The 26,157-nt window shown below is 34.8% G+C and overlaps 2 protein-coding genes across 3 annotated transcripts in view; one reads left to right on the top strand and one right to left on the bottom strand.

The window, feature by feature from the left end:
- LOC138713166 (medium-chain specific acyl-CoA dehydrogenase, mitochondrial-like) overlaps window positions 1-26,157 on the bottom strand; it is a 632,224-nt gene that overhangs the window by 305,837 nt on the left and 300,230 nt on the right. The gene's annotated exons all lie outside the window — the stretch shown is intronic.
- The window catches only part of LOC138713156 (uncharacterized), a 21,752-nt gene continuing 12,995 nt past the window's right edge, over window positions 17,401-26,157 (top strand). Inside the window, exon 1 of the mRNA XM_069844996.1 lies at window positions 17,401-17,531. The gene's annotated coding sequence lies outside the window, so the exon portion shown is untranslated. The remainder of the gene's footprint in view (window positions 17,532-26,157) is intronic.

Below are 26,157 nucleotides of genomic sequence, written 5' to 3'. Positions count from 1 at the left end.
TCCATTTCTCAATTATTTCTCAATTTCTTCATTTCTTTTATCTTTTTCGTGCTTCCTTTCTTTCTCCATTTCTTCATTTCTCTATTTCTTCTTTTGGCGTCTCCTTTCTTTCTGAAATTCTTGATTCCTATTTTATTCTTTTCCTTTTTCATTTCTCAATTCTTGCTCCATTTCTTCATTTCTGTATTTCTTATATTCTTTTTGGTGCTTCCTTTAGATTTCTTGATTGCTCTATTTATTCTTTTCTCTTTTCATTTTTGCTCTCTTTCTACATTTCCTGATTTATCTATTACTTCTTTTTTCATTTTTCCTTTCTTCCCACATTTCTTGATTTATTTATTTCTTCTTTTGTTTTCTTATTTTCCATCCTTTCTCCATTACTTAATTTCTCTATTTATGGGTTAAGTTCGAAGACAAAGTGTTTCGCAAGAATCCGCACACATTAGAGGAACTTCAGCCTAATATTGAGAATGAAACATAAAGAATTTTAGTTCGTCAGAGCCGACTGTCTTATATTTCACTGTGATCTATACTAATAATAAATCTGTAGCCGAAATTTTTCTGGTAATTTTCGATTTTCCAAAAATAATTGGTCCTAACATATATAATTAACCACCCTGAAACCGAAAATCGCTTTTTTGAAATTTTTGTTTGTATGTCTGTCTGTCTGTCTGTCTGTATGTTTGTTACCTTTTCACGCGATAATGGCTGAACGGATTTCGATGAAAATTGGAATATAAATTAAGTTCGTTGTAACTTAGATTTTAGGCTATATGGCATTCAAAATACATTATTTAAAAGGGGGGTTATAAGGGGGCCTGAATTAAATAAATCGAAATATCTCGCTTATTATTGATTTTTGTGAAAAATGTTACATAACAAAAGTTTCTTTAAAAATAATTTGCAATAAGCTTTATTCCATGAAACATTTTGATAGGACTGATATTTAATGAGATAAATTAGTTTTAAAATTAAAATAACTGCCATCTAAGGCCGTGTAATGAAAAAAAAAAAAAAACAAATGACTTCGTCTATAAGGGGCCTTGGACAGCAACAATCGAAAGCCATGAAAGTTAGCCTACAGAGAATGTTTCTATGTTTGTATGAAGTAATATCGGAAGCTAAATTAACCGATTTGTATAATTAATTATTATTTCACCATTGGAAAGTGCAGTTTCTCTAGATGGACATAATGCTATAATGTTATTACAGTAACTTCTGATATAATATAATATAATATAATATAATATAATATAATATAATATAATATAATATAATATAATATAATATAATATAATATAATATAATATAATATAATATAATATAATATAATATGTAATATTATATAATATAATTTAAGTTATTTGAAGGGTTCACAACCATAGTGGGCCAAGCGCCATTTACTGAATACGTAGCAAACAAGAGTTAAAATTAAGTTATTGCCATAATTCAATGGAAACCTATAACAAGTAAAATAAAATATACACATTAAATCTAAATGATGTCAATCTACATTAAGCTATGGTTGCATGTAATAAAAATTAAGAAACATGTTAAAGGAATTGTCATTGCTCCAAATGAGTGTCTCTGGACCAAAATGATCGCATTTTAATTATTTGGATGCAATTTAAATTAAGTAACATATTAAACGATTTATCCTTCTATCAAACACGAATGTTCCCTGGATCAAACATCCTATTTTAATTATGTAATTACTTTATATTTATTTCTAACAGGTGCAGCGGAGCGCACGGGTACGGCTAGTATTTAATAAAATTCCAGGCATATCTGCAAATACATCACATAACGTTATTCAAATGTAACTTGGAAACCGAGGTTTCATTGATAATTTCTTAATCACGATGTATAAAAGCAGTAGTACCGTACATATGAAAATCAGTCTTAAATATGTACAGTTCATAGAAATAGAAAATACTAGGTAGCTTTTCATATGGAAACGAGGTTTTTCTGAAACTTCTATCCCAATGAAATGTTTTAAGACGTAACATGAAAGGGGAATGAGGGATGATGCAGGTTTGCTGTTACTTTGGTCGCAGCATGTTTAACAGCAAGCAGAATGCAGCAGGCAGTTGGCGCTTCTCGCGATGCTGATAAACCCCAGACACCGAACAATGGCGACGATTCTATTCAAGATAACTCGTGCGAAGTATCCCAGCCACCCTTCCATGGTGGCGACGTGCCTCAAAGCACACAAGATCAACATCTCTCGGCGGTGAACTGCGTGTGCATTTGTTCCTTCGTAAATGACGTAGTATTCTCAGAAAAATGTTTATAATGTTTGCTATATTATAACCTCGGAATGAAAAGGTACCAGATTTTCATAAAAAAGACTATAATACTAGAGAATTCCAAAAGTACTAAATCTAGTATTGGTATACTACTGGGCTGATTTGTCCCAATCGGGCCACTCTTCTAAGGGGAATAATACACTTAAATCATATCGAATACACAAAATAAAATACAGGACATATCAAAAGTCCGGTGACACTTTCAATATTTTATTACACAAAAACTACAAATGATAGCACTTTCAAACACACGTCAGTTTAAAGTCAAACTCTCAAAGTTCTGTTTACACCCTACAGAGCTTCAATGTGTGAACCACGAGTGACTCGGCAGATGTCCAAACGATATTCAAACTCTTCCCATACCCTTTTCAACATATCCTCTGTGACCGTGGCGGCAGCTTCTCGAATTCTGGTTTTTAGTTCCTCTAAATCACGTGGCAAAGGCGGTACAAACACACGGTCCTTACAACCCCATAGAAAAAAGTCACATGCAGTCATATCGGTTGACCTTGGTGGCCATGTCATGAAACATCTGTCCCTTACTCCAGCACGTCCTATCCAACGATCAGACATCTCCGTATTCAGGTAAGCACGAACTGCATTGTGGAAATCTGGCGGATCCCCATCTTGCTGAAAGATGAAATCGTCATCGAGATCTTGTCTAAGTTGAGGCATCAACCATTGCTCCAACATGTCCAGATATGAATGTCCAGTCACAGTAGCCTCAATGAAGAAGAAAGGTCCGTACAGTTTTCATTGTGACAACGCGCAGAAAACATTCACCTTTGGTGAATCACGCTCATGTTCAATGATTCTGTGAGGTTTCTGTGTACCCCAAACACGACAGTTGTGCTTGCTAATTTTCCGAGTCACTCGTGGTTCTCACATTGAAGCTCTGTAAGGTGTAAACAGAACTTTGAGAGTTTGACTTTAAACTGACTTGTGTCTGAAAGTGCTATCATTAGTAGTTTTTGTGTAATAAAATATTGAAAGTATTACCGGACTTTTGATATGCCCTATATTATTGCAATGTATACTTAGCACATAATACAGCGTGTCGCTAAATGATTATCGGGATTTCAAAGTTATTTAATTCCTCTTGCTTGCAATATACAGGGTGTTTCTAAATTAGATCGACAAAATTAAGGAGCAGATAGATAACCTTCGTGGAAGCATATTTTGTTAAGGAGCCCATGGGCTGCGACGCTTCGTTTCAGTGCAAGAAGGAATTACAGGTAGGGATAAAGTAAGTAGGTATGTGCAAATAACAAGCGATTCTATGTCACATGATTCTGTACATTAATTCAAACAAAGAAAAAATAGCTACAGAAAAACGAAACCAACGACGCATTAAACCGTACCGAACATTACAACAGAATGAGTGCAGTACGAGTACTAAACTACGTAGACGAATAACACGGATAACAAGAGGTCGTACCAATGGAAGTAAACAAACGTGCTGTATTCGATACCAAATGATACTGGATGAAGTTACTTTTATGTGGATTGTCAGTAAATAAGTTTTTTTATCTCATTTGAAATGTTGCCACCAATTTTCGAATAACCCTGTATGAACAAAATCCAATAATCAGTTAAGAGGAAATCGGTGTAGGCTGGCAAATACAGTAGATATCATGCTCAAAGCTACTCTTTCTACAGGGACATCATTTTATTTTTACTTCAATTTTTATTGTACCTGAGTTTTTTAATGTACTTCACTCCCACCCCTTCTACTAAGGAAGTTCCAACTCCACACAGAACCAAAACCGCAGATAGTAAGCAGTACTGAGTTACTGAGTATAGTACGTTCCAGAAATATGTTCGCGTTTTCCAGTGACGAAAGAGCTTTCAATATTGAATCATATTTTCGCATAGGTACTGTCCGTTTGCCTACGTCGCATCCCGATTTCCCCCACCTGCTTCTGCTCGCCCCTCTGTAATAGCTGGGCTGTCTTAGCTCTTTTCTGGAAACATTAATTTCTCTTAGCAATTGGAAGTTTACGTAATATTATACAGCTGTTTAATTTAACTTAAATAAAAGGGCCTCGTTAAGTAATTAACTGTCACGTGATTTCCTCCCTTTCTACAATCCTGCGGCATAACCACTTGGACGGACAGTAGATAGCATGTCTGAGTAATTTTATATTTTCAGGTCGGGCAGAAGTGAAGATTGAATTTACAGTACGTAGAGTAGGTACAGAATTATTTCAACATGAGTTACTAGTACGAAGGACGAAACTGGCAATTGGAATTAGATGCAATAGTCTATACTGCGATAATATGCACAAAATAACTGAAGCCTGTATCGAAATGAACGGCCACCATTTTCAAAATTGTGTTTAAATATTCATATTATGATTATTTTTCAATTTAACTTCTTTCTCTATATTGTACGCTAATGTGCTGTAGACAGTATAATATACACTGCATAATGAATACGTTCGCATGGATAACTCACTTCGTGAGTAAAAACACTTATTCTTAATACAGTACTGTACTTTGATTAAAGAAAAACCTAATGAAAATTATCAAACTCAAAATCGCGATATTTCCTAGTTTACGTAAATGGATGAACTACTTTTCTTCCTTCCATTACCTAGTAGAGTGATTTGTGTTTTACGCCAGTATCATCGAATTCTAGTCTTGGAGGGCGGAGCAAGCGGTGTTTCCGGTTCTCTAAAGGTATAGACAGGTTAATATTAAAAATGTTAGTAAAAATAAAATGATGTCCCTGTATATAAGGAATGCTAAAAACATTATTTCCGCTTAAATCTCGAAATTGATTTTTTTTGTTGCACCACAATGATTCTCTACTGGGAAGTGTGATACATAAGAACTAGAGAGAGCATTACAGATGTATCAGTCTGTTAAATTGAGCAATTTAAATTTACAACGAAGATAATTACAAGTACCTACCGGTATTTGGATGAATTAATAAGATCGTAAATTGAACAACGAGCTTTTCTTACTAATACGGAAAGATAATGTGAAGGCACAATCTTTATCATGAAGTAGTTGGAAAGCATTAGAATAAACAACTACTTATAATGTTTTATTGATTTAGATAAAGCATTTGATAACGTAATGCTGGAGAATATTCTTTGTTAAGAGTAAAAGTAGGCTTATTCTCGAATATCCGACAATGCTAATGAATGATATATAAAGTGTAAGGAGATTGATTGCTTTTACGCGAAAGAATGATAAAGAATACTATTTTCGGAACAAAATATCTAATACCTAAGAGCTCGGATTTTATGTAATTAGGCATATTCTGTTCCTATATAATTATGTAGTTTTAAGAAAAGCTAAAATTTCGGCGAATCACACCAAAGGGATCATTATTCCAAAGTTTTAAGTTAGGCCTACATATTTTTACTTATTTTGGTGCATAATAAATATTTAGGCATATATTACATATTTTTAGATATTTTGAGAGATATTGCATATTTTGAAAGAATACACATTTTTTTTCCACCAATTTTCCACCGACTTACAGGGTAATTCATAAATACACGTTTGAAAATTGTTTGTCTCTAATGTACAAAAATAATTTAATAATTGAAAATAATAATGTATTCTGTCAAGAAATGGACATCCTTTTGCCGTGCTCAATCATTCATTGTCTTCTGCCTAAGGACAGGTCTTTCACTGCAAACCCAGTATTTCCTATTTTCTGCCGTCCTCTTTGTCTCTGCATATGATCCTTATATCTCAACGTCGTCTATCATCTGATATCTTCTTCTGCTCGGATTTCTTCTCCCGTTCATCATTCCTTCCAGTGAATCCTTCAGTAGGCAGTTCCTTCTCAACCATTTTCCCAGCCAATTCTTTTTCCTCTTTCTTATCAGTTACAGCATCATTCTTTCTTCACCCACTATTTCCAACACAGCTTCATTTCTTATTCTGTCTGTCCACTTGACATCTTCTATCGTTCTCCATATCCACATTTCAAATGCTTCTATTCGTTTCTCTTCACTTCGTCATATTGTTCATGTTTCTACCCCATACAGTGCTACACTCCACACAAAGCACTTCTGTAGTCTCTCCCTTAGTTCTTTTTCCAGAGGTCCGTAGAAGATGCTCCTTTTGCTATTAAAAGCTTCCTTTGTCATTGCTATCCTCCTTTTGACTTCTTGGCAGCAGCTCATGTTACTGCTTATAGTACACCCCAAATATTTTAAGCTGTCCACTTGCTCTACTGCCTCATTTAGAATTCGCAAGTTTACAGTACCTTCTTTACTTTTCGTCCTATGACCATGGTCTTCTGCCCCGATTTCTTCTCCCGTTCATCATTCCTTCCAGTGAATCCTTCAGTAGGCAGTTCCTTCTCAACCAGTTACCCAGCCAATTCTTTTTTCTCTTTCTGATCAGTTACAGCATCATTCTTTCTTCACCCACTGTTTCCAACACAGCTTCATTTCTTATTCTGTTTGTCCACTTCACATCTTCCATCGTCCTCCATATCCACATTTCAAATGCTTCTATTCGTTTCTCTTCACTTCGTCATATTGTTCATGTTTCTACCCCATACAGTGCTACACTCCACACAAAGCACTTCTGTAGTCTCTTCCTTAGTTCTTTTTCCAGAGGTCCGTAGAAGATGCTCCTTTTGCTATTAAAAGCTTCCTTTGTCATTGCTATCCTCCTTTTGACTTCTTGGCAGCAGCTCATGTTACTGCTTATAGTACACCCCAAATATTTTAAGCTGTCCACTTGCTCTACTGCCTCATTTAGAATTCGCAAGTTTACAGTACCTTCTTTACTTTTCGTCCTATGACCATGGTCTTCTGCCCCGATTTCTTCTCCCGTTCATCATTCCTTCCAGTGAATCCTTCAGTAGGCAGTTCCTTCTCAACCAGTTACCCAGCCAATTCTTTTTTCTCTTTCTGATCAGTTACAGCATCATTCTTTCTTCACCCACTGTTTCCAACACAGCTTCATTTCTTATTCTGTTTGTCCACTTCACATCTTCCATCGTCCTCCATATCCACATTTCAAATGCTTCTATTCGTTTCTCTTCACTTCGTCATATTGTTCATGTTTCTACCCCATACAGTGCTACACTCCACACAAAGCACTTCTGTAGTCTCTTCCTTAGTTCTTTTTCCAGAGGTCCGCAGAAGATGCTCCTTTTGCTATTCTCTTTTTGACTTCTTGACAGCAGCTCATGTTAGTGCTTATAGTACACCCCAAATATTTGAAGCTGTCCACTTGCTCTACTGCTTCATTTAGAATTCGCAAGTTTACAGTACCTCCTTTACTTTTCTTCCTATGACCATGGTCTTCGTCGTGATGACATTAATCTTCATTCCATATTGCTCACAGCTGTTACTCAGCTCCACTAGCATATCCCTTAGCATCATCTCCTCTTCTGCTAACAGTACCATATCATCAGCAAATCTTATACAGTTTATTCTTCTTTCTCCTACTATCACTCCTCCCATGCTCTGAAAACAGTTCCTCACTAAATCCTCCAAGTAGATGTTGAACAGTGTAGGTGTTAAAGGGCATCCTTGTCGTACTCCTCTCCCTATTTCTTTGCCATGCTTAACAGTTTGTATACCCCTTAAGAAGTAACGCTAAAGTAGGAACAAATACCAATGCGAAGGGTAGGTCATTGTACTGTTACCGCGGTGAAGGATAGAGTGAAAATTACGCTGTGGGTTTGATCGTTTGGCACAAACGGCCGCAATCAGTTGCCCTGGAGGAAAAGAGTGTCTTTCAGTTTTCTAGAGAAGTTTATTCTGACATCAGGTCACACAGCTAGCTAGTCTACTGCTATGGCGCCAGTCGCATCCAAGGGATTTCAATTGAAGATGTCTTTACTAGTGATGGTAAAATCGTGCTGTGCAAAGTGTGTGTGTCGATAGTGGAAGATGCAATCAATAAATTGACTGTTGTGCCGGGAGTAATCAGTGAGTGTGTTTCAGTAAAATTTAATGATGTATTGAAAAAGAACCCAGGATATAGAACTTTTTCCACTGTATGCACAATACTTAAAGATAAGTGTGTGCAGCTCCGTGAGAACATTGTTCCTAGTGTCATTCTTCATCTGAAACACGCTCCAGTTACGAGGTATTTTTCCATTTATAAGAACATTCTAAGAACCAGAATGCAATCGATGACAGCAGAAAACATGGAAAAATGTTTAATTATTAATTACACCTACAAACAATAATTTAATGAGGTTGAATCACCTGTAATTTTTTTCAATTCTGTTACCTTATCAGTGTGCAAAAATATATTTAATAAGTATATTAAAAGTATTTATTTCAGTCACTGACTTCACAGCATATGTTTAAGGTATTAAACCTTTGCATTACATGCAAATCAAGCTTTCAGGTGTAACTCCCTGTAAAGTTAATTTGAATAATTTCGAGGGAAAAATTGTTCCGGGGCCGGGTATCGAACCCGGGACCTTTGGTTAAACGTACCAACGCTCTCCCAACTGAGCTACGTAACAGAAAACCACAATTTAAGTCACACAGAATTAATGTGCTCTCAATGTTGGTTGCTTGACGGTTGTCAGCCCACTTTGAGGTCTGTGGATATAGAGGGAAAAATTGGATCGGTGTCGGGTAGAGTTCCCGGGTAGCTCAGTTGGGAGAGCGTTGGTACGTTTAACCAAAGGTCCCGGGTTCGATACCCGGCCCCGGAACAATTTTTCCCTCGAAATTATTCTTTGCATTACATGTTTAAAGGACGTATGAACGTTTTCGTTGGATTACGCCAACATCATCAGATACGACGTACATTTCAGCAATATCAGTAATCTCTACATGATCTCTACAAATACAAAACATATTTAGTGGCATGCAAAATAAAACATACTAAAAACCAACATGGTTATGATACTCATTGACAATCTTGTATGACTGCCCTTATTGTCAATTAATTAAAATACACGTGTGAGTTGCAAAATATATATGTTTGCAAGTCTTCACACATGGAATAATGAAGTAATATGATGTAAAGGAATAAAAAATAAAATATAAAACTAAGGTAATTATGTATTATGAGTGTGAAGAGTTGCAAATTACAGTATTTAATTACATTTATTATATTCATATTTCTGTTTCCCAATAATGCACATATTTCAACCATTTAGAACGTGTGTATCATGGTTTGTGTCTCGTAATTTATCTTGAATATTTTTCAAATTAATATGGTTGTCTTATAAATGCCAATATATTATGAGTTGGGTTGTTTAATGTTGATTAGTAATGTATATTAATTTGACGATGATGCTGTTCATCGAATCTGGAAATAATTGAAATCAGTAAGTTGATGACCCAAGTTTAAACGATTTTAAAATTTAATTTGTGTACTATGTTAAATGGATTGACAATAAGGTCAGTCATACAAGAATGTCAGTATGTATCATAACCATGTTGATTTTTAGTATGTTTTGTATGTATGCCACTAAATATGTTTTGTATTTGTAGAGATTATGTAGAGATTATTGATATTGCTGAAATGTACGTCGTATCTGATAATGTTGGCGTAGTCCAACGAAAACGTTCATACGTCCTTTAAACATGTAATGCAAAGGTTTAATACCCTAAACATATGCTGTTAAGTCAGTGACTGAAATAAATACTTTTAATATATAATACAGACTTCTCTGAAAACTATAAAAATGAATTGCAAAATATTTAATAAGGCTTAGATTTTAAGTTACATATTTTTTATTTTACATATGTATCTACATATTTTGCAATTTTAGTTACATATATATGTACATATTTTTCATTTTCATATTATACAAAATCCGGGCTCTACTAATAACTTAGGCCTAAATTATTTTATTTATCCAAAGATTTTACTAAAAACTATTTTTTTTTTTTTTAATATTCGTAAGGTGGGCCAGTCAAACGGAAAGATTTCAAGGCGCAGAAAAAGAATGAAAAGTTATTATTATATCAATTTAATGAGTAGAAATGACAAGTACATGAATAACCATTAGGTATGCAACAAGAAAAAAAATATATCTTAAAAATTACGTCAGCCAATTGACCTCCATTGACCTGTTGCATAACCCCTCTCAGCATATTGACAGGTATCACAGCGACCTCTTCTTGTATACGTTGTTTTAGAGCTGGAATTGTTGTGGGTGGATTGCCCTCAAACACCTTCGTTTTGAGGTGTCACCATAGGAAGAAATCACATACCTTTAAATCAGGTGACCTGGGCGGCCAAGCGATATCCCCGTTCCGAGAAATGACGCGGCCCGGGAACAAAGCATTCACAGCATCCATCAAAATTCTTGCAGTGTGACTTGTTGCTCCTGTTGAAACAGTGTGTTTTCACTCACTGGGAAATGGGCGAGTTGTGCTGTAAAAAAGTTCTGCATCATTTCAACATGTCGCACTGAATTAACAGTCACTGCATTTCCGGTCTCATTCTCAAAAAAGAAGAAGATAATACACTTTAAGTGTGCAGCCGGGCTGTTACACCGGTCCAACGCTCCATTGAAATCAATTAATTGCAGTTTGCAGTAACGATGGGCACCATTTAACAAAACATGGTAGGCTAGAGATGCCAAAAGTGCAGACTTCAACAAAAAAGCAAACAACAATGCAGAGAACGCCAGGTGAATAAAAATCAAGTTAGAACTTTAAGTGTTAAGTGTTAGTACTAGCTCTAGCTATCTAGTGTTAAGATAAAGCACTAGCTTTAGCTTGAAAAAGTGTGAATAAAACTGAAATCAGACTTCTAAGTTAATGCTGGAAAATTTAAAGCTTTAGCTGCCGCTGAACTGAACACCTGCAAAAAAAATCCGTATAAATTGGTTTAATTATGGCATTGATGTATGCACGTCTGATATTATTAATAACTACTAGGCCTAAAGTATTGTTGTTGAGGGAATCTAAGGCAGTAGTTTACAAGCAAATGAACAGTACTGCAGGATGTCAGGGTCAGGGTCAGAAACAGAAACAATTCAAGAGTCAAATAATGATTCACAATTGAAATTTGTCATGTTGTTGGCAGAACATAAGATACTTTGTAGCAAGTCTCAACTGCCCAAAATTAGAGATGAAAAAGAAAGATCAGTGTCTGTATTGAGGAATGAATTCTTAAAACATGTTGGTAAAGGCATCACAGAAAAGAAACTTAAGAAGAAGATACAAAATATGAAGACCGAAGTGAAAAAGAAGACGGATAAAAATGCTACAGGAAATAAGAAAGTGATTCTAAAGGACTGGGAAAAAATATTACTGGATTTGCTGTCATCTGATGAAAATCCCGTTTTCAAGAAAATACCAGGTAATTATAACCTATTAGTGTATTGTCAATAAATTTTTACTCTGATTCTTATTCATTCGTAATAATAAATTTTTATTAATTATATTATAATTTTGTAATGTATATTCATAATATAATATTAGTAATACTCAGGGACAAAAAAAAAACCGGACACTTCTATATTTGCTTGTATTTTGTTGCCAATTATTTCAAAATGAAACAAAACCCATTTAAACAAAATAATGTTTAATTTAGCACCTTATACGACAACATTTGAAAAGAAAATCTCTGATGAGAAAATTTACAAAAAATTACAAAGGGCGTATAACTATGGCATCGTTTGGTCTAACTGTTTTTTTTTTTCATTTTATGGTGCCTTAAACATTAAAAACTCTTTTTAGTAGCGGGTATTACCCCCTCTGGCTTGAATAACTGCATCCATACGTCTTGGCATGCTCTCAATTTGGTTAGCAATGTCTTCTTGAGGAATAAGTTCCCATTCTTCGCCAAGTGCTCGCCTCAACTCTTGTAACGATTCTGGTCTCGGTCGTCTATTCTTAACACGCCGTCCCATCATGTCTCACACGTGTTCAATTGGGTTCATGTCTGGACTCCTTGCTGGCCATGGAAGAACATGGATTCCCACTACTTGGAGATAATCTCCGACCGCATGGGCAATATGCGGTCGTGCATTATCATGCATTAAAACAAAATTATCGCCTACAAATTGGCCAAATGGCACAACATGATCAGCCAAACATTCATTTATATACTTATCAGCTGTTAGTCTTCCATTTTCAACAAAAACCAACTCTGTACGAGCATCCGTACACACTCCTGCCCAAACCATCACTCCACCACCTCCATACGGCACATTTTCGGAAATGCGACACTGTGAAAATCGTTCTCCCCTCCTTCTCCAAACTCTTTCACGTCCATCAGGTGAGCACAGATTGAAACGGGACTCACTGGTGAACAGAACATAGCTCCACTGTCCATTTCTCCAATCCCTGTGATCATTTGCAAAACGCAGTCGTTCAACTCGATGCATCCTGAGAAGTCTGGGACCAGTTGCAGGTCTACTTGATATCAGTCCACTTACTTTCAACTCCCTTCTAACTGTTTTGGCCGAAATTGGGCGTCCATGCATGTTAACAAATTGCTGGGCTACACTAGTAGCTGGCAGGTTGCGCTCCCTAAGAACTCTCAACACCATATACCTGTCTTCATTTGGATTTGTAGCTCTTGGACGACCCGAACCTGGTCTTCTGGTATATTCTAGGGTCTCTCTATACCGTTTTATGGCATCATGGGTTGTGCTTCTAGCCATTTTCATAACATTTGCAATGTAACGTACACTGCGTCCATCATCGTAAAGGGCTACAGCTCGAGCCACATCTTCAGGTCGCATCTTGTTTTAAGACAAATGTTACAACCCCACTTAAACTCAGAAAATGTAAAAATAAAGAAATAACGAATGATAACGATAATGAAGCACAAAATGGTTGAGACAAAATTGTTATAGCTGAGACTCCGAAAGCAAAATTGGAATATTTGGTTGTAATGGCTTGTTTATAAAACAAAAAACAATCAACAATGTATACACGTCTCCGTAACAACAGATGGCTACCATAATATTGTATGAGAAGATAATGTTTTGCAAAATATCAGCAAATATTAAAGTGTCCGTTTTTTTTTGTCCCTGAGTGTATTTTAATAATATTAATTTTTATTTTTAATTATTGTTAACAATAGTTATCCATTTTATTCATACATTTTATTACTAGTAGTAATAATAATATCACCCAGAATATACTCAGCCAGCCATTCAACGTTCTCTTCTTCGAATCTGAATAGACCATGGTAGTCTACTATGTGCGTTGACTTACGTTCTCTGTATAATTTAGGAGTCCGAATATTCATGAAAGCAGCCATTCCATATGATGTAGCCTCACAAACCGATTTTAAGTCTGGTCAGAGGCACACTTGAAAATTCGTAAGACTAAACTTGTAGTTAAATAGTTTTAACTGGGTTTTATTCACACTTTTTAAAGCACTTGCTGGAAAATTTAAGTTTTGTCTGCGTGCCTTAGTATAAACTTTATTCAGCAATATTCAGCTCTAGTTACAGCTTTTAAGTTTAAGAATAAACTTGACCTTATTCACAGAATCGGTAGTATGAACTTAAAATTTGTTAGATTAAGCAATAACTACTTTTTATTCACTTGGCCCATTAAGCTACACCCAGTCATTCCACATAAAATATCCACAAAGATTAAGTGATACATAGCTAAGAGACAAATGCCATGTATTAAAGAGTATAGGAAAAAAAAAAAACAAACAAAAGTCCCTAGCGGTCTTAAAGACCAACCTTTCGAGTTAAGGGTTAATGCAGTGTTTATATACACGGACATCATTTTATTTTTACTTCAATTTTTATTGTACCTGAGTTTTTGAATGTACTTCACTCCCACCCATTCTACTAATGAAGTTCAACCGTCCTCCACACAGATCCAAGACCGCATACACAGTCATAGTAGCCTTACGGTCATAGTAAACAGTACGTTCCAAAAATATGTTCACGTTTTCCAGTGACGAAAGTGCTTTCAATATTGCATCATTTTCCATTTGCCTACGTCGCATCCCGGTTTCCCCCACCTGCTTCTCTTCGCCTCTCTGTAAATGCTAGTGGCTGGGCTGTCTTAGCTCTTTTCTGAAAACATTAATTTCTGTTAAGAATTGGACGTCTGCGTAATATTATACCCATACAATTGTTTAAAATAACTTAAATAAAAGGGCCTCGTTACGTAATTAACTGTCACGTGATTTCCTCCCTTTCTACGACACTGCGATGTAACCACTTGGACGGACAGTAGATAGCATGTCTGAGTAATTTTATCTTTTCGGATCGGGCAGAAGTGAAGGTTGAATATACAGTACGTAAGGTACTCTTTTATAGAGTAGGTACAGAATTATTTCAACATGAGTTACTCGTACGAAGGACGAAACTGGTAATTGGAATTAGGTACAATAGTCTATAGTGCGATAATATGCACAAAAGAACTGAAGTCTGTATCGAAATGAACGGCCACCATTTTCTAAAATGTGTTTAAATATCCCACATTATGATTATTTTTCAATTTAACTTCATTCTCTATATAGTACGCTAATGTGCTGTAACAGTACAATATACACTGCATAATTAATACTTCCGAATGGATAGCTCAATTCGTGTGTAAAACACTAAGTGTTAATACAGTACTATATTTTGACTAAACAAAAACCTAATGAAAATTATCAAACTCAAAATTGCGATATTTCCTAGTTTACATAAATGGATGAACTACTTTTCTTCCCTCCTATACCTAGTAAAGTGATTTGTATTTTACGCCAGTATCATCGAAATCCGTCGTGGAAAGGGTAGCAAACGGTGTTTCCTATTTCAATCGTTAATAGAAAGGTATAGCCAGGTTAATATTAAAAATATTAGTAAAAATAAAATAATGTCCCTGTAGTTATTACGACTCTGTAAAGAAAATGTGAACATAATGATTAAATGTGAAAATGAGACAGGAAGTAATATTAAACGTTTCTTTTGTTTCAAATACTCAAATACCGTCCCTTTTAACTTAAACACTGTATATGTTCAGAAAATAAAATCCAAGCACCAAAAAATTAATTTGTAAAATGATCAGTAGAAGCTGAAAGAATTATGATATGATTCATTAACCTCTATTATCTAATTTATTACTGGACGACCTAATTAAAAAGTTACGACACAAAAAGAGTGTAAAATGGAAAGAAAAATAATGTATCAATGATCTTTCATCCTGACCATGCAGTTCTGATAAGTGATTCAGATGAAAACAAAGTCCTGCAACTATGCAAATTAGATAGAAACCATTGAAACGATGACTTGTGCAATGGTAACTAGCCGTGACGTTTTGAATAATGAGATTAAAGTATAGACAATGAAAGGGATATGCTAGTACAGTGACATCAAGTTTTTTTCCTTACATTTTTATTGTACCTTGTTTTTTTAACTATACCATGCAGGTTTTGCTTAATGATAAGTTTTAGTTGCCATGGTAATATTTTACACTGCATAGGTACAATTAGAACATAGTTAAAATGCAAGCAAAAAGTTTTTCATGTCACTTTACTAGTAGTAATAAATAATCCTGGAATCTAAAGTCCATAGGGGTTCAAGGACGAAAAGCCGACTGCTGATCTCTCATTTAAATGCCCCAGGCGATGTGAACGATCATCCTACCAGTACTGGCGTGTTGTGTGGTTACGAGATTAGCAAAATGATTCCATCAGCTGTTACAGTTGGTTCGTGATTTTTTGTCCATATCGATTGAAAATCTAATAAATAATCATTTATTTGTCTGGTGTATTTTCACAGCATAAATGGTTTTCATGTAAATTTAATTAAAAATCGCTAATTTAAAGCCACTGAACGATGTGAACAGATTGCAACGTTGTAGTCAGAGAGGGAGAGATTCATATAGGGAGACAGACCTGAGTTCATTGACGTCTTACATCTGTATTACGAGAAGAAAGAGCAGAGTGTTAGCGGCGATGTTGCAGGACTGCTGAACTTACAATTTAATTTTCTAATCAACCGTACATTTAATCACAAAACGTGATGTAGCTTTGTTATTCATTTAAGTGTAATCTATCGTCCCTTTAAATCTGCAGGGCTATTTCACTTTCATCCTATATATATATATATATATATATATATATATATATATATATATATATATATATACATACATATATCGGATATTTAATGTCTATCACATCTTCCGGTTCCTAGTAGCCATAGCTTTGCCTGTTATGTTCAATAAATACATACATACAAACAAACACACACATAGATAGATAGATAGACAGATTAGATAGATAGATAGATAGATAGATAGATAGATAGATAGATAGATAGATAGATAGATAGATAGATAGATAGATAGATAGATAGATAGATAGATAGATAGATAGATAGATAGATAGATAGATAGGTAGGTAGACAGATAGATAGATAGATAGATAGATAGGTAGATGGACAGACAGACAGACAGATAGGTAGGTAGACAGATAGATAGATAGATAGATAGATAGATAGATAGATAGATAGATAGATAGATAGATAGATAGATAGATAGATAGATAGATAGATAGATAGATAGATAGATAGATAGATAGATAGATAGATAGATAGATAGATAGATAGATAGATAGATAGATAGATAGATAGATAGATGGATGAATGAACGAGTACATCTTTGATTCCTATGTTTCTTAAGGCTGACCATAATTTGACTATAGGAACATTATCATATGCTTTTTCAAGATCTAAAAGTAATAAAATATGTAAATGTTGTCTGTATTGCATATTATTTTTAATCAATTGGCAGATGCAGAAAATATTGTCAGTCGTAGAACGACCTGCTGTAAAATCAGATTTTCTTCTAGTTCCATATCGCTATAATTCCTTTCGAAATAATATTTTATTATTCGTCCATAAAGTCTACTCACTGTGGTTGCCACTTTTATGCCTCTAAGAATGAAAATATTATGTTAAATTGTACACCTACTTTAATTTTAACCTGTAGTTAAGCAAGAGGAAGAAGAAATGCAAACACACTTAAGTTTTTTCTGCGTTAGACGCATATTTCTTATCTAGTTTTGATCCGTAATTGGTTTATAAGAGATAAACCTCCTGGTAAGTTCAGGGCTTATTTTCATCACACTTTATCTGTATGCAGAGGATTATGCTATCACGTATGGCCTCCTACTGTCTCTTTTTTCATCTCAATTCTTTTTAATTTTACTACATCAGAAAGTGAGAAGAAGAGGAGGGGAATTTTATTTTCAGATAACTCGCAGCTTATAAACTCTTGCCTTATCTAAATAAAGTTACTTCCAGGTTCTTTGTTGGTGTTATTGTCTTCCAATATCTAGAAACAGGTAAGGCTAAAAAATGTTATTTTACATTTTATTGCTGAACGAGTACCTTTTTAAAAGCTAATAAACTTGAAAGAACATTAAAGTCTTGTGTTTTAGACATATAGAACTTTCAGTTACCCCTAGGATATGTTTCGTCTCTTCTTTGGTTGCATTAAACCGTTTCAAAAATAATAAGAAATATAAAAGCCCTGCATTTATTTTATTATATGATTTAATGCGGTATAAACTTTTAGCAAATTGATTTAAAAACATGAAATAAAAACTTTCCTTTTATCGGAAAAACACAAACACATCTTCATCTCGAAGGGGAAAGTTCATTTAAATATCAAAGGATTTGCATTAGAGAAACAAAAGATAAACGAAACGGTAAAACAGAGGGCTTTGGTTGTGACATTGATGTACTTTTATTGGAAAAAATTTAATAACAATACACTGCCTATACCGCGAACGCTATTGGTGATGGGGTGATTTGATAGTTTTGTTTTATTATTTAATGCTACTTTTATGAAAATAACTTCTCACAGCTGGATACATTAATCTAAATTACGTAGTTTTCGTTTTTCATTATAGGGCATTATTATATATAAAAGGAAAGTACTCTAATGGCACTATAGTAATATGCGTTACAAGAGCGGTATGTTGAAGTTTTCATGTTCGAGGAAAAGTTTGAAAAAGCGAAACGTAGTTGAGCTTTTTTAATTTCCGAGAATTGAAAGAAAACATACCGCTCGTGTATCGTACATTATTTTGCGCGAAGATCGTTTATTACATACCTGAAAGAAGAATTTATAATTAGTTGCAATGAAATTTCCATCTTGGTTTCTGTTCAATGACGGCAAACTTGCAAAACAAAAATATCTATCTTCAACATTGTTGCTTTAAAATGTTTTCTGTGTTTACTGTACTCCAGCAGGTCGTGATATACGTCTGTCTTTTTTTTCTCCCAGTCTATAAATGCGGACTTAAAACAGACGTTAAGGTTATGTAATGATTTAGAGTTTACTTAATTTTTGCAAATATTTAAAAACAATAATTAACAGTGCAATTTAGGTGAAATTGCAGTGGTAAGTTTCCAATTTATAATTATTACTATATTGAACGTCTCTAAAAATAATATGTTAAAAGCCTAAAGCAGTAAAATCAATATGTCACTTAAGCGGTAAGAAGGGGGAAATTGTTATGTGTGTTAGGTTGGGAATACTGAATGTGGAATTTTAGACTTTCCGCGGATTGGTTTTGTGCGGAAACCAAGCAAATACGCACGATCTCGCACAAAATATTTTGTCTATCCAAGCCAAGAACCATACTAATGTATCACTACGCCGTGATAAACAGAAAATATCAAGTACACATTAATGTATAGGTATATAAGTCTCTTTTAATCTATCATAATGGTTAATTACACTGCACTGGTTTGAAATGATAAAATATGTGTAAAACGTTACACTGCTCCATGAATTTAGTAGAATGCGTTTGAGCCTACAGAAAGCAGAAAAGAGTACAACGTGGTCTGTTGTGAAGAGAATCCAAGCCCCCGCATAACGGTAAGGTATTATGTCACGAACACTTTCAAGTCTGAGTATTTCTGACAAAGTAAATATTATTCAAAGCCTTGAAAACGGCACAAATGTTAAGGATATTGTTGGAGACAGTAAGGTAATAGTTATTTATTTATAATTTCACTCACTCACTCTCTCACTCACTCACTCACTCCTTCCTTTCTTTACTTATGTATTTATTAGTTTATTTATTTATATATTATTTACGTTCGTTGAGAGGCCGGTGGGAAAAAGACCTTTGGGAAGGCCGAGACGTAGATGAGAAGATAATATTAAAATGGATTTGAGGGAGGTGGGATATGATGGTAGAGACTGGATTAATCTTGCCCAGGATAGGGACCAATGGCGGGCTTATGTGAGGGCGGCAATGAACCTCCGGGTTTCTAAAAAGCAGTAAGTAAGTAAGTAAGTAAGTAAGTAAGTAAGTAAGTAAGTAAGTAAGTAAGTAAGTAAGTAAGTAAGTAAGTAAGTAAGTAAGTAAGTAAGTAAGTAAGTAAGTTATATTTATTCATACATTCATTAATTTATTATTGCATTTTCTATATAGAAATAAAATTGAACTTTTTCACATTCGCCTTTTATAATGAAGGAACAACACTTAAGTACCCATTCCAGTGTAATCTATTTTTACTGTTCATAATATTCCTGTACTTTCTTGCTCTACTTCAGCGGTATTCAATCATTTTTGCTAGCTTACCCCAAAATACATTTGTACTCCCAAACTGTATTGAAATGATATAAGAATTAAGAAAAGGGTGTGACTGATGTTATAACGTAAATAAATAAATAAATAAATAAATAAATAAATAAATAAATAAATAAATAAATAGATAAACAGATAAATAGATAGATAGATAAATAAACAAATAAATAAATAAAAATAAATAAATAAATAAATAGAACATAAATAATAATAATGAGAATAATAATAATAATAATGATAATAATAATAATAATAATTATTATTATTATTAGTATTTAGATAACTAAACCTTTGGTGGGAAAATACAACAAGCAAAAGAAGTACCAATTAAATATGATTATATGATTTGTTTTACAAAATTTATTTATCGAAGACATTACGGAAATAGAGCAAAAGGTGAAAATTATTATTTTAATGTTAGTTCATTTTTACGCAATTATTGCTTCAATTGAGAGAAGGATTTTAGGGATTAAATAGGAGTGAAAGTAATCTTAGCTCTTACGTAAATTAAAAAAAAACTATTTTTTTTCTTCTGAAGATCTGTTTTCATTAACCCAACACCATCTCTTCTATTAAAAATATCTCTTTGAATCGCAGGTATTCGAAACCGGGCCTTCTGTACGGAAAGTTGATGGGTTAGGAGTCATGCTACTGGAAAAAGAAGCTAAATAATTAACTAGAATTGTGTAACAGACGTCTCAGGGCTACAAATCACGCTGTGTGTCCATTTGTTAAGGCAACTCTCTGAACAACAAGTACCGGTACGTAGTTCAGGAGATAAGGTGACATTTCTGTACAGCCTCGGGGGGATTAGAGATCACGCGTCGTGTGGACGCTGCATAATTCAGAGTCCGGTCTTCAGTTCCTGGGGCAGGGGGCTTAAATATTTACAGCACTTTATACATGAGGTCAGACCACCTTATGCAGTTCAGAGTACCTGCAAGACGCCTGTCTTCCAGCGTATAGAGGCTCGAAATAGTGATACAGTTGGCAATCATAACACTATTAAGACCTTCCTTCAGTCTAGTTCAAATGGTAGTTTTCCCACGTGCGAATTCGAGGGGTCCGGTTTTGATTCTTGGCATGGAGTTTCAAATTAATTTTTTTGTCACAGCGACAGACTCATCCTGAAAGGGGAAGGGCGAACAATATTGTGCCGTAGCTTCGTGATGTGAGACGTCATGTATTCCCCTAGTTTTCCTTGTATTCCCCTAGTTGTCCTTGTATACCCCTAGCTTTCCTTGTATTCCCCTAATTATCCTTGTATTCCCCTAGCTTTCCTTGTATTCCCCTACTTGTCCTTGTATACCCCTAGTTTTCCTTGTATTTCCCTAGTTGTCCTTGTATACCCCCAGCTTTCCTTGTATTCCCCTAGTTATCCTTATATTCCCCTAGCTTTCCTTGTATTCCCCTACTTGTCCTTGTATTCCCCTAGTTGTCCTTGTATACCCCTAGTTTTCCTTGTATTCCCCTAGTTTTCCTTGTATTTCCCTAGTTGTCCTTGTATACCCCTAGCTTTCCTTGTATTCCCCTAGTTATCCTTGTATTCCCCAAGCTTTCCTTGTATTCCCCTAGTTGTCCTTGTATACCCCTAGTTTTCCTTGTATTCCCCTAGCTTTCCATGTATTCCCCTAGTTATCCTTGTATTCCCCTAGCTTTCCTTGTATTCCCCTACTTGTCCTTGTATTCCCCTAGTTGTCCTTGTATACCCATAGTTTTCCTTGTATTCCCCTAGTTGTCCTTGTATTCCCCTAGTTGTCCTTGTATACCCCTAGCTTTCCTTGTATTCCCCTAGTTGTCCTTGTATTCCCGTAGCTTTCCTTGTATTCCCCTACTTGTCCTTGTATTCCCCTAGTTGTCCTTGTATACCCCTAGCTTTCCTTGTATTCCCCTAGTTATCCTTGTATTCCCCTAGTTATCCTTGTATTCCCCTACTTGTCCTTGTATTCCCCTAGTTGTTCTTGTATGCCCCTAGTTTTACTTGTATTTCCCTTGTTGTTCTTGTATTCCCCTAGTTGTCCTTGTATAAGCTTACCCCTAGTTTTCCTTGTATTCCCCTAGTTTTCCTTGTATTCCCCTAGCTTTCCTTGTATTCCCCTACTTGTCCTTGTATTCCCCTAGTTGTCCTTGTATACCCCTAGCTTTCCTTGTATTCCCCTAGTTATCCTTGTATTCCCCTACTTCTTGTATTCCCATAGTTGTTCTTGTATGCCCCTAGTTTTACTTGTATTTCCCTAGTCGTTCTTGTATTCCCCTAGTTATCCTTGTATTCCCCTACTTGTCCTTGTATTCCCCTACTTCTTGTATTCCCCTAGTTGTTCTTGTATGCCCCTAGTTTTACTTGTATTTCCCTAGTTCTTGTATTTCCCTAGTTGTCCTTGTATTCCCCTAGTTTTCCTTGTATTCCCCTAGTTGTCCTTGTATTCCCCTAGTTTTCCTTGTATTTCCCTAGTTTTCCTTGTATTTCCCTAGTTTTCCTTGTATTCCCCCCGTTTTCCTTGTATTCCCCCAGTTTTCCTTGTATTCCCCTAGTTTTCCTTGTATTCCCCTACTTCTTGTATTCCCCTAGTTGTTCTTGTATGCCCATAGTTTTACTTGTATTTCCCTAGTTGTTCTTGTATTTCCCTAGTTGTTCTTGTATTCCCCTAGTTGTCCTTGTATTCCCCTAGTTTTCCTTGTATTTCCCTAGTTGTTCTTGTATTTCCCTAGTTGTTCTTGTATTCCCCTAGTTGTCCTTGTATACCACTAGTTTTCCTTGTATTCCCCTAGCTTTCCTTGTATTCCCCTAGCTTTCCTTGTATTCCCCTACTTGTCCTTGTATTCCCCTAGTTGTCCTTGTATACCCCTAGCTTTCCTTGTATTCCCCTAGTTATCCTTGTATTCCCCTATTTTTCCTCGTATTCCCCTAGCTTTCCTTGTATTCCCCTAGTTGTTCTTGTATGCCCATAGTTTTACTTGTATTTCCCTAGCTGTTCTTGTATTTCCCTAGTTGTTCTTGTATTCCCCTAGTTGTTCTTGTATTTCCCTAGTTGTTCTTGTATTCCCCTAGTTGTTCTTGTATTCCCCTAGTTGTTCTTGTATTTCCCTAGTTGTTCTTGTATTCCCCTAGTTGTTCTTGTATTTCCCTAGTTGTTCTTGTATTCCCCTAGTTGTTCTTGTATTCCCCTAGTTGTCCTTGTATTTCCCTAGTTTTCCTTGTATACCCCTAGCTTTCCTTGTATTCCCCTAGTTCTTGTATTCCCCTAGTTGTCCTTGTATTCCTCTAGTTTTCCTTGTATTTCCCTAGTTTTCCTTGTATTCCCCTAGTTGTCCTTGTATTTCCCTAGTTGTCTTTGTATTCCCCTAGTTGTCCTTGTATTCCCCTAGTTGTCACTGTATTCCCCTTATTGCCATTGTATTTCTCTTGTTATCCTTGCCGTAATATTGTTCATCTTTTATTCCACTTGTTTCCATTGTCTTCCCCTTGTTCTCCTTGTCTCCCCCTCGTTGTCCTTGCATTGTTTTTGTATTAAGAGCAACACAATAAAGCTATATGCCTATTAACAGGTGATTGCTACCACCTGTAGTTCTATGTAAAGATATGCAGCATTGTAAATTTAGTGAAACTATGCACCGCACCTATAGACTTTTTTAAAAGACAGATAAATAAATAACAGGAGGTATGCTGTATTTGTGTCGATGGATTTTTCTGAAACTAATACACCTCTCTGTATGTCGGCGATTGGACGTCATTGAAACACAGTACTGACGTCATCATCAGAAATGTGCACTCGTAGATCAGACTACTATACATAATTTACTGTAGATAGAGATTCGCGACCCACAAGCTGCAAACTTGTGCTCCGTGGAGTCTGATCGAATACGTCTCTTGTTACACCACGACAAAGGCATCTGCTTGGATTACAATCAAGGACTGCGGCGGACGGCCCTTGCACGTCAGCAGCAACGGCTCATACTCGGCTGTCCGCGGCAGAAAACCCGTGAATGTGAGATACTATCAGGGCGCGCGGCGGGAGGAACTCTCAGTAGGGTTAGCTGTATCTACTTTAAACAGACTGCCATCAAATATGAACGAAACTAAACTACTTCCAGATTATATAAATATTGTGAACTTTGACTTCATGGATTTATTAGACTCATTGTATGGACACTTTTCAACCATTGTTCTTATATTGTATACGTCAGCGACGTATTTAATGCTTGTAATTTCCTGTTACCGAAATGAATATTTATGATAAATAAATAAATAAATAAATAAATAAATAAATAAATAAATAAATAAATAAATAAATAAATAAATAAATAAATAAATCAGAAAATGAATAAGTGAATGAATAAATAAATGAATAGAGGATTCATTGAATAAATAAAAAATAAATAAAAAATAAATAAACAAAGAAATGAAGTAAGTAAATAAATAAAAAATAACTGGAATCACTGATTAATACATGAATAAATAATTAATAAATGAACTAACTACAGTATACAGATAAGCGACTACATAAATAAACACATAAATAAATAAATAAATAAATAAATGAATGAGTAAAGAAGGACGCAAGCAAAGAAATAATCAAATAAGTAAGTCAATAAAAAATAAATAAATAAATGAATAAATAAATATGAATATAAATAAATACGCAGATAAGTAAGTAAATAAGTGGGTAAATAAATAATTATGAAAATAACCAAATAAGTGCTGTAAATAAATGAATAAATAAATAAATAAATAAATAAATAAAGTAAATAAATAGAAAATATTTGGAATCACTGAATAATACATGAATAAATAATTAGTAAATGAACGGATACAGTATATAGATAAGTGACTACATGAATAAATAAATAAATAAATAAATGGATGAACAAGTGAATAAATAAATAAAGTTATAAATAGATAAATAAATAAATGGATAAATAAGTAAATGAGTAAAGAAGGAAACAAACATAGAAATAAACAAATAAGCAAGTCAATAAAACATTAATAAGTACATAAATGAATAAACAAATATGAATATAAATAAATTCGTAGATAAGTAAGTAAATAAGTGAATATATAATTAAATAAAAATAAATGAGTAAATAAATAAATAAATAAAATAAGCAAATAAGTACTATAAGTTAATAAGTGAGTAAATAAATAAATAAATAAATAAATAAATAAATAAATAAATAAATAAATAAGTAAATAAATAAATAAATAAATGGATAAATAAACGATAAATTAACGGATGTGAGTAAGAAGTAAAAATTAAAATAGAGCAAATGGCTGTAATTAGAAATATTTGGGGTTTGAACTTGTTATGATTATCCAAATTTCTATTTCTAAATATATTATTGTTTCTTTATACTCCCTTAACATAATATGTATTATTTATTTTTATTGTACTTTAGCATCTTGTAATGCTTAGGGTCCATTAAACACTATTTATATGTTTCAATACTTTTCAATTTTTAAAAACAAAGTCGATCCGAAATGAGTGAGAGTACAGATATGAGAATTATTCGGCAAGAGTCTACAGAATTGAGAAGTATTCGGCGAGAGTTAACAGAGATGAGAAGTATTCGGTGAGAGTCTACAGAAATGAGAAGCATTCGGCGAGAGTCTACGGAGGTAAGAAGCATTCGGCGAGAGTCTACAGAATTGAGAAGTATTCGGTGAGAGTCTACAGAGATGAGAAACATTCGGTGGGAGTCTACAGAAATGAGAAGCATTCGGTGGGAGTCTACAGAAATGAGAATCATTCGGTGGGAGTCTACAGAAATGAGAAGCATTCGGCGAGAGTCTACAGAGGTAAGAAGCATTCGGCGAGGGTCTACAGATGTAAGAAGCATTCGGCGAGAGTCTACAGAAATGAGAAGCATTCGGCGAGAGTCTACAGAATTGAGAAGTATCCTGTGAGTCAGCAGAGGTGAGAAGTATTCGGTGGTAGTCTACAGAGATGAGAAGCATTCGGCGAGAGTCTACAGATGTAAGAAGCATTCGGCGAGAGTCTACAGATGTAAGAAGCATTCGGCGAGAGTCTACAGATGTAAGAAGCATTCGGCGAGAGTCTACAGAGGTAAGAAGCATTCGGCGAGAGTCTACAGAATTGAGAAGTATCCTGTGAGTCAGCAGAGGTGAGAAGTATTCGGTGATAGTCTACAGAGATGAGAAGCATTCGGCGAGAGTCTACAGATGTAAGAAGCATTCGGCGAGAGTCTACAGAGGTAAGAAGCATTCGGCGAGAGTCTACAGAATTGAGAAGTATCCTGTGAGCCAGCAGAGGTGAGAAGTATTCGGTAGTAGTCTACAGAGATGAGAAATATTCGGTGAGAGTCTACAGAGATGAGAAGCATTCGGTGAGAGTCTACAGAGATGAGA

Source organism: Periplaneta americana, chromosome 14 (assembly GCF_040183065.1).
Source record: "Periplaneta americana isolate PAMFEO1 chromosome 14, P.americana_PAMFEO1_priV1, whole genome shotgun sequence".
In the NCBI taxonomy this organism is placed as follows: domain Eukaryota; kingdom Metazoa; phylum Arthropoda; class Insecta; order Blattodea; family Blattidae; genus Periplaneta; species Periplaneta americana.
This window is presented reverse-complemented; position numbering and strand designations above follow the sequence as displayed.